The sequence below is a fragment of the Homarus americanus genome, unplaced genomic scaffold, assembly GCF_018991925.1.
Source record: "Homarus americanus isolate GMGI-L3 unplaced genomic scaffold, GMGI_Hamer_2.0 scaffold1024, whole genome shotgun sequence".
Lineage (NCBI taxonomy): Eukaryota > Metazoa > Arthropoda > Malacostraca > Decapoda > Nephropidae > Homarus > Homarus americanus.
This window is the reverse complement of record NW_024715228.1, coordinates 2,795,835-2,805,122: the sequence shown is the minus strand read 5'-3', so window position 1 is coordinate 2,805,122 and position 9,288 is coordinate 2,795,835.

The window sequence follows — 9,288 nt, the reverse complement described above, 5'->3', positions numbered from 1 at the left end:
ACACACACACACACACACACACACACACACACACACACACACACACACACACACACATATATATATATATATACATACATATACATACATACATACATACATACATACATACACGAACGCATACACGCACACATACGTACACACACACACACACACACATACACACACACAACAGACACACACAGCAGACACACACACACACACACACACACACACACACACACACACACACACACACACACACACACACACACACACACACACACACACACACACACACACACACACACACACTACGGCTGAATTAATGTAGAACTCGGGAAATATGTTGCAAGAAATGTTAGTAAATCTCTGGAAGCCTTCCCTTATTGGCTCTGATTTAAGCTTCATTAAGTAAAGTGAAGCCAATTATCCCCCAACCTATAACTAAAACTTTTTATAAAGATCTATAATTAGGATGTTTAATTTGATCTCTATAATTGCCTGGCGTAACCCATCTTCGCCAGGCATAAGACTTAACTCCACTTTAGTAAGGTATAGATAGACTTATTTTAACTAAGTCATAGAGTTGAAAATGGTTGTATTATTCATGTATGTAAACGCTATACACGCGGCCATTAAGAGACAATAGGTGGCGTATAATTTTGTTTACATTAGTGGGGGTTCTTTGTCATGGCTGGCCACTCGCTACTGTAAACACGTTGATAATGTAATAGTCGTGCTGTTGATGACTGTACCCTCTCTTCCCCACTCTCCTTACCTCCTCCCTCCTCCTTCTACTCCATCCTCCCTCTACTCCTCCTCCAATATCCTCTCCCTTTCTCCTTCTTCTTCCTAACTCCTCCTCTACCTCCCATTCTCCTTCCTTGCTTACCACCACATACATACATACATACATACAACACTTACACACACACACACACACACACAGAAAAAAAAGAGAAAAAAAAACACCCCACCGCGTTATAATAGCCCATACTTCACTCACAATGCTTATTACGGGCCATTACTGTCAAATATCAGGCTCCATGCTGGTGTTAAGCTCGAAATTATTATCATTGTAATATCGTTTTCATATGAGTAAATTAATCTTATATTTAAATAGAAACAACAAGAGACAATTAACACGTATAGAGTTTGTATGTAATTTTTACTTGATTTGGTTTAGTTTGGTTTAGTTTGGTTTAGTTTGGTTTAGTTTGGTTTAGTTTGGTTTAGTTTGGGTTTTTTTTTTTTGGGGGGGGGGGGGGTTTAGTTAGGTTAGGTTAGGGTCAATATTTATCTATAATAGACTTAATAATCCTTAATTCATTGACGGTGTAAACTGATTGTGCTCTTCCGATGGTGTAAACCGTGGAGTGGTGATAAACAGGTGGATGAAGCCTCAGTGTTTAAACCATTAATGATTTCCCTCTCGGCTATCAAAGGTCCATTTAAGTGAATTTGCATTTAGATGTGATTCAATGGTTGGGTCGAGGACTGTCTGTCTGTCTGTCTGTCAGTTGCCACACGTCACCAGGTTCCCTCTACATCAGCATCGTCACCTACACGTCCCTTGGTGTACACAGTCACCTACACGTCTCTTGGTGTACAATAGTCACCTACACGTCTTTTGGTGTACACGCAGTCACCTACACGTCCCTTGGTGTACACTAATTACCCACACGTCCCTTGGTGTACACAGTCACTTACACGTCCCTTGATGTACATTAATTACCCACACGTCCCTTGGTGTACACAGTCACCTACACGTCCAATACTGCATAACCAATTCACCAACACATAGCTACGTCTGTCTGTCTGTCTGTCTGTCTGTCTGTTCTTTGAATCCCTACCACAAAAAGCTGCCAACCTCCTGCACTCAGCCACAATAGTTAAATCACTGTTAACACAACTGTCTCTCACTCTCGTATACTGAGCAGAACCACAACACACAGCTGCAGGATTGAGGCCATCTTCCTCCTGAGACTGTAACTTATCGTGGGAAGAAGGGGAGAGGAGGAGAAAGAGCTATGGCAGTGGGAGAGGGGAGGAAGACGAGGAGACGAGGCCATGGTATTGAGGAGGAAGAGGAGGAGGTACCATGGGAGTATTGAGGTGGAGGAGGAGGTACCATGGGAGTAACGAGGAACAGGAGGTGGTACCATGGGAGTAACGAAGAACAGGAGGAGGTACTATGGGAGTAACGAGGAAAAGGACGAGGTACCATGGGAGTAACGAAGAACAGGAGGAGGTACCATGGGAGTATTGAGGTGAAGGAGGAAGTACCATGGGAGTAACGAAGAACAGGAGGAGGTACTATGGGAGTAACGAGGAAAAGGAGGAGGTACCATGGGAGCAACGAAGAACAGGAGGAGGTACTATGGGAGTAACGAGGAAAAGGAGGAGGAAGGTACAGTCAGCAAAACAACCGTTCTGAACCCCTTGGTCTGATGGCCTCTGTAACGATCACTGACTGAGGCCATGTTAATTTGGTATGGTTGGTTTTTCTGGTTGTGTGATGCATTGTTTAACCAGTATGATGTATTTTGTATATCACATATAGTTAATACAGAGAAAGTAACGGAAATCACCCGCGTAAATGAGTGTTGTTCAGAATTCTTGGTCCGGTGTGCAGAAACTTTTTTTGCTGACTGTACATAAGAAGAAGAAGAAGAAAAAGAAGAAGAAGAAAATTGGTGAGGATGATTAGGATAAGGAGAAGAAAGATGAGGAGGACAAGGAGGAGGAGGAGGGGGAGGAAGCCAATGAAGCAAGGTGGAAGGCATTGTGAACTATTGCCATATATTATGTACGGTTGGGAGGGCATTGTTTAACTTGTCTCTCCCGTCAGCCATACCTTTGTCGTCCATCAAGAGGGAACATTTACCTGAGAAGAGAGAGAGAGAGAGAGAGAGAGAGAGAGAGAGAGAGAGAGATTACCTAATGACCTGTAATTTAATAGCCACAGGTAAATGGTCCATCCAAGAACAATTAGTGGAACAAAAATGAATAAATCAGGGGTGAACAATAATTGATGATTGAGTGATTGAAGTCATAATTGAGAAGGAAAAAGAGGATTCACTTAAGATTATAAATAACATCAGAACCAAGAGCGATGAAGCACGTGTCTGTAGAACCGCTGACGATAAAGTAAGTGTCTGTAGAACCACTGACGATGAAACAAGTGTTTGTAGAACCAGTGACGATGAAGCAAGCGTCTGTAGAACCACTGACGATGAAGCAAGTGTCTGTAGAACCGCTGACGATAAAGTAAGTGTCTGTAGAACCAGTGACGATGAAACAAGCGTCTCTAGAACCAGTGTCGATGAAGCAAGTGTCTGTAGAACCACTGACGACGAAGCAAGTGTCTGTAGAACCACTGACGATAAAGCAAGCGTCTCTAGAACCAGTGACGATGAAGCAAGCGTCTCTAGAACCACTGACGATGAAGCAAGCGTCTCTAGAACCACTGACGATGAAGCAAGCATCTGTAAAGTTAGAGACAATTTTTTCTCAATAAAGTAATTTGGTGAGTCACTTATCATTATTCAGTGGTGCTTACAGCCCAGCGGCTTGGTGATTTGAATCATTTGGTTGATGTTACATTAAATTTACTTAATAGTTGAATGGTGTATGTTTAGTGTATTCATGCCAGTTAACTGGGTTGTTATTTGTTGTTGTGGATTTGTTTGTTGTTGTTGTGGTTGTTGTTGTTGTTATTTTGGTTGATTTATTGTGGTTATTATTTATTTATTTATTTGTTATTTGTAGTTGTTATTTATTTATTTATTTAGTGTTATTTATTTGTTATTATTATTGTTGTTATTTATTGTTGTTGGTAGTTATTATTGTTATTGTTATGGTGGTTATTTATTTATTGTATTGTAGTGGTTTATTTATTTATTGTTATTGTTATTTGTTATTGGTTATTATGGTTGTTGTTGTTGTTGTTTGAGAATCTCGTTCCAAAATTTAAAAACTTTACGATTTCGAACTGAGAAAATTTTATATAGGACGTATTGATACTTAGAAATATACTCACAGTTATTATGTATTTATATTCTCGTCTTAATACATATATATATATAATTTGTATGTATATGTATCCTTGTGTATATTTATAGACGGAACGATATATATATATACAGAAAGACATAAAAAAATAAAAAAAAATAAAACACACATATCCACATATTATTTTATTTTGGGTCAACAAACCATCTCCCAGGTTGGCATATTTTCTCCCCCTACAATTTTTCTCGATAAAACTTAAGGTAAAAATCTTGTGGGTCGTCCATCACACGTCGGGGGGTAAAAGGTTGACTTATTCAGGTAAAAATAAACATTTTCAAAACCCTTGATAAATGAAGCCCGTCATCGACCCGAGACACGAACCTTATTAGCGCTAAAATGTACCGCCAAAATTGACTCTACTATTACAGGTTTCCGTGTCCCCTGTACCGTGGTGGAACAGGTGGAATGGATGGAACTTATTTTTTTGTTTAATAGAAAACTTGAAAGTGGTTAAATAAAGAACAGTTATATGGTAATCCTGGTAGGTATGTTAGGTACTCTAGTGGTTTCATGTGGTATCGGAAGAGTTTATTAATGGTGTGAAAAGATTTAAGTTGTGGATATTGGAGGGATTGTATATACAGGTAGAAGATGATGACAATGATGACAGTGATCGATATTGTGTTACGAGACCATTTGTACGATACCTTTAATAATCATAATAATAATAATGATAATAATGATAATAATAATGATAATGATAATGATAAAGATAATGATAATGATAATGATAATAATAATGATAATAATAATAATAATAATAATAATAATAATAATAAGAGGAGGAATTTAAAAGTATGGACGCAGAAGGAAGGCCATCCACATAGCCACACCAGGGGATCATCCACACAGCCACACCAGGGGGCCATCCACACAGCCACACCAGGGGGCCATCCACACAGCCACACCAGGGGGCCATCCACACAGCCACACCAGGGGGCCATCCACACAGTCACATCGTCAGGCCAGAACCACTGATAAGCTCGTTCGCTCCGTGATGGCGATGTTAACAACAACATTTGTCACAACCTGATTCTCTCTCTCTCTCTCTCTCTCTCTCTCTCTCTCTCTCTCTCCTTATCTTTATCGGTCATATATCCTTAATCTTCTCTCTTTCCCTTCTGTGTGTGTAACAGATCCCCATTATTATAATAGACAAGGTTAGCAGGTAATGCCGCCAGAGGCCTCGTGTGGCTCCCTGACTCTTAAGATGTAATCAGGCAAGACGAGACTAATCACACCCACTCACACAATCATGATCTCTATGTCCCCTACACATAAGGCTGAGAGTCGGATATACGTTTACTGCACCTTTAACTCATGTTGTCAGGGGAATTTTGGCCTTTATGTTCGTACCACATAAAGGTGAGAGTCGTGTAAATGTTCTAGGCAGCTTTTTACTCATAATTTATGGAAGGAGAATTATGGCGTCTATATCCCCGTTGTATAAGGTTGATAATCGTGTATATATGTTCTATGCAGTGTCTAATCCTAATGGAAGGAGAATTACCGCCTCTTTGTACCTGCTAAATAAGGTTGAAAGTCGGGGATTTGCTATCCACGCAACTGTTACTCGTACTGGAATGGGAATTATGACCTTTATATTATGATCACATAAGGGTGAGAATTACGTCTCTCTCACGTAACCTCCGATATGCAGGGGAAAGGAAATATTGAACTCTATCCACCTACCGCATAAAGATGAAAATCGTGTATGATGTCTATCGGTGTTCGAGCCATAATGTGGTCACAGGAATTTAGCCACAAATTAGTTGATGCATAATGGCCACAGTTGACAGCTCAGGAGATCCATGCGCTGCCACATAGTGAGTTTTTGGTCCAAATATGAAAAAATTTATTGACAGTAAACTGCCTGAAACTAATGTATTTTAGTGAACAAATTCAAGTAGATTTTTATATGGTCACTACAACTAACTATAATACTTAATATTAACTATATCTTTATAAAGGTTCGTATAGAGTTAAGTCCAGGTTAGGTTAAGTTAGGTCAGGTCAGGTCAGGTCAGGTCAGGTCAGGTCAGGTTAGGTCAGGTTAGGTCAGGTTAGGTTAGGTCAGGTCAGGTTAGGTTAGGTTAGGTTAGGTTAGGTTAGGTTAGGGTAAGTTATGAGTGGTTTAGTTTAGATCAGGTTAGCTTGAATTAAGTTGTTAGTTTGGCCCAAGTTAAGGTACATTAAAATCACTTGTGTCTGTTAAGTTAGGTTAGATTATCTTAGGTTAAAATTAGTTATAAAGTCTAGATTAGTCTTATTAGTGTTACCTGTGTTACTTATGATGGATCCAGGTAAATGGTTGAATTAGGTTGATCCAATGAGGTGCAACACACGAGTCTTCCGGCAGGTTACAGGTCGTCGGGTCGTTTTCTCAGGTCGTCGGGTCGTTTTCTCAGGTCGTCGGGTCGTTTTCTGTGGTCGTCGGGTCATTTTCTGTGGTCAACAAAGTGTAGTTTTCATCCTAGTTTCTCTATATTACCTAACACTGAGCGGCGCTGACCACCTGGTGTACTGTATACTACCCTTGGCTGCCATTGCATGTCGGAGATTCACCAGATGGCTATGTCAAATGGGTGAGGTCTTCATCCAGCGGTTGATTGACACAAACGGATGAAGTGGATAAAGTTTAAGAATGGTTTAGGGTGATGGGTTACCTTGATACCACCTGCCGGCACCATCATAGAGACCAGCTGTGAGAGGCCGTCTAGTCCACCAGCTGTAGGAGACCGCCATGAACGAGACAGTCTAGTGCACCAACTATAGGAGACCATCTATTGCACCAGCTGTAGGATACACAGTCCACCGCTGAAGGTCTTAGTGCACCAACTGTAGAAGAGAGAGAGAGAGAGAGAAAGGATTATCCCAACAGGTGTAAAAGGTGTATGGGAGTTAAAACTTCTTACTGAATACCCTACAGGTGAACGAACAGCTCTCAGGTGTGCTGCCGTAACGCGGAGGTCATGGATGGTTGTGGAGGTCAGAGCTGGTGGTGGAGGTCAGAGTTGGTTGTGGAGGTCAGAGCTGGTGGTGGAGGTCAGGTTGGTTGTGGGAGGCTGGTGGTGGAAGAGTTGGTTGTGGAGGTCAGAGCTGGTGGTGGAGGTCATGGTTGGTTGTGGAGGTCACAGCTGGTGGTGGAGGCGTTGGTTGGAGGTCATGGTTGGTAGTGGAGGTAGAGTAGTCAAGTTGAAGTAAAAAATAAAGCAGGGACGCTGGAGAGTACATTTGATACTTCCTCTTCTTCCTTGCACAATTCTATTCCCTATCACCTTCAACCCCTAACCTTCGTTTCACCTCCCACCTCTCCATTCTTACCCTTCAGCCTCCTTCCCACTGTGGGAATGGTCAAATAGCCAGGAATTGTCGCAGTTTTTACCATTGTAGGTCCTAGTTCAGGGTTGTTTTGTGACGCTAAAATTTTATTGTGCATTGTAGCTTTTTCTGTGATATAATTTGTTTAAACTTTTTTTAGTTGACTTTTCGGATACGTGGGGATATGTATAGGATGGGGAGGAAGGGAGGAGAAGATGGGAGCGAGATGGAAGAAGAGAATGGAGAGGAGGAATGAGATGATGGGGTGGGAGGAAGGAGAGGTGAGTTGGATGAGAGTAGGGATGGAAGGGGGAGCTGGGGTGTGTGTTTAGAATCAAGGACCTCCCCGGGGTGATAATGTATTGTGATGATTTTGTTGAATAAGGAAGGGGTGTGATGAAAGGAGTCTCTGTCTCCTTCTATCTCTCTCCTTCGGTCTTTATACGTCTGTCTGTCTGTCTGTCTGTCTGTCTCAATTCCCCAAAGATTAAAGTGAGGAAAACAAAAATAGAAAACCACTAAAACAAAACATTCAATAACAAGAGTAAAACAAAAATGAGATTGAAACAAATATAACAAAGCAAAGGAGAGAGAATAAACAACGGAGAACAACGAATAAAGATGAGAATGAAGATGTGGAGATAGAGGAGAGGAGGAGAAACGAAAACACACACACACACACACAGAGGAGTAAGGTATAGATTAAGCCACACCAAAGCTGGAAGCAAATATTCAATTACTATTCAAATAAATTAATTCATTCAACAGTGTTAGTACAGGTAAAGGTACGTACAACACTCACTGACCTAACACCAACACTCACTGACCTAACACCAACACTCACGATCCAACAACACTCACTGACTCAACAACACTCACTGACCTAACACCAACACTCACTGACCTAACACCACTCACGACCTAACACCAACACTCACTGACCTAACACCAACACTCACTGACCTAACAACAACATCACTGACCTAACACCAACACCACTGACCCAACACCAACACTCACTGACCTAACAACAACACTCACTGACCTAACACCAACATCACTGACCTAACACAACACTCACTGACCTAACACCAACACTCACTGACCTAACAACAACACTCACTGACCTAACACCAACACTCACTGACCTAACACCAACACCCACTGACCTAACACCAACACTCACTGACCTAACACCAACACTCACTGACCTAACACCAACACTCACTGACCTAGCAACACTCCACTGACCTAACAACAACACTCACTGACCTAACACCAACACTCACTGACCTAACACCAGCACTCACTGACCTAACAACAACACTCACTGACCCTAACCTGCTCACTGACTAACACCAACACTCACTGACTAACACCAACACTCATGACCTAACACCAGCACTCACTGACCTAACACCAGCACTCACTCACCTAACACCAACACTCACTCACCTAACACCAACACTCACTCACCCTAGCACCAGCACTCACTCACTAACACCAACACTCACTCACCTAACACCAACACTCACTGACCTAACACCAACACTCACTCACCCTAACACCAACACTCACTCCACCTAACACCAACACTCCACTCACCTAACACAACACTCACTCACCTAACACCAACACTCACTCACCCCTAACACCAACACTCACTGACCTAACACCAGCACTCACTGACCTAACACCAACACTCACTGACCTAACACCAACACTCACTGACCTAACACCAACACTTACTGACCTAACACCAACACTCACTGACCTAACACCAACACTCACTGACCTAACAACAACACTCACTGACCTAACACCAACACTCACTGACCTAACACCAACACTCACTGACCTAACACCAACACTCACTGACCTAACACCAACACTCACTGACCTAACACCCTC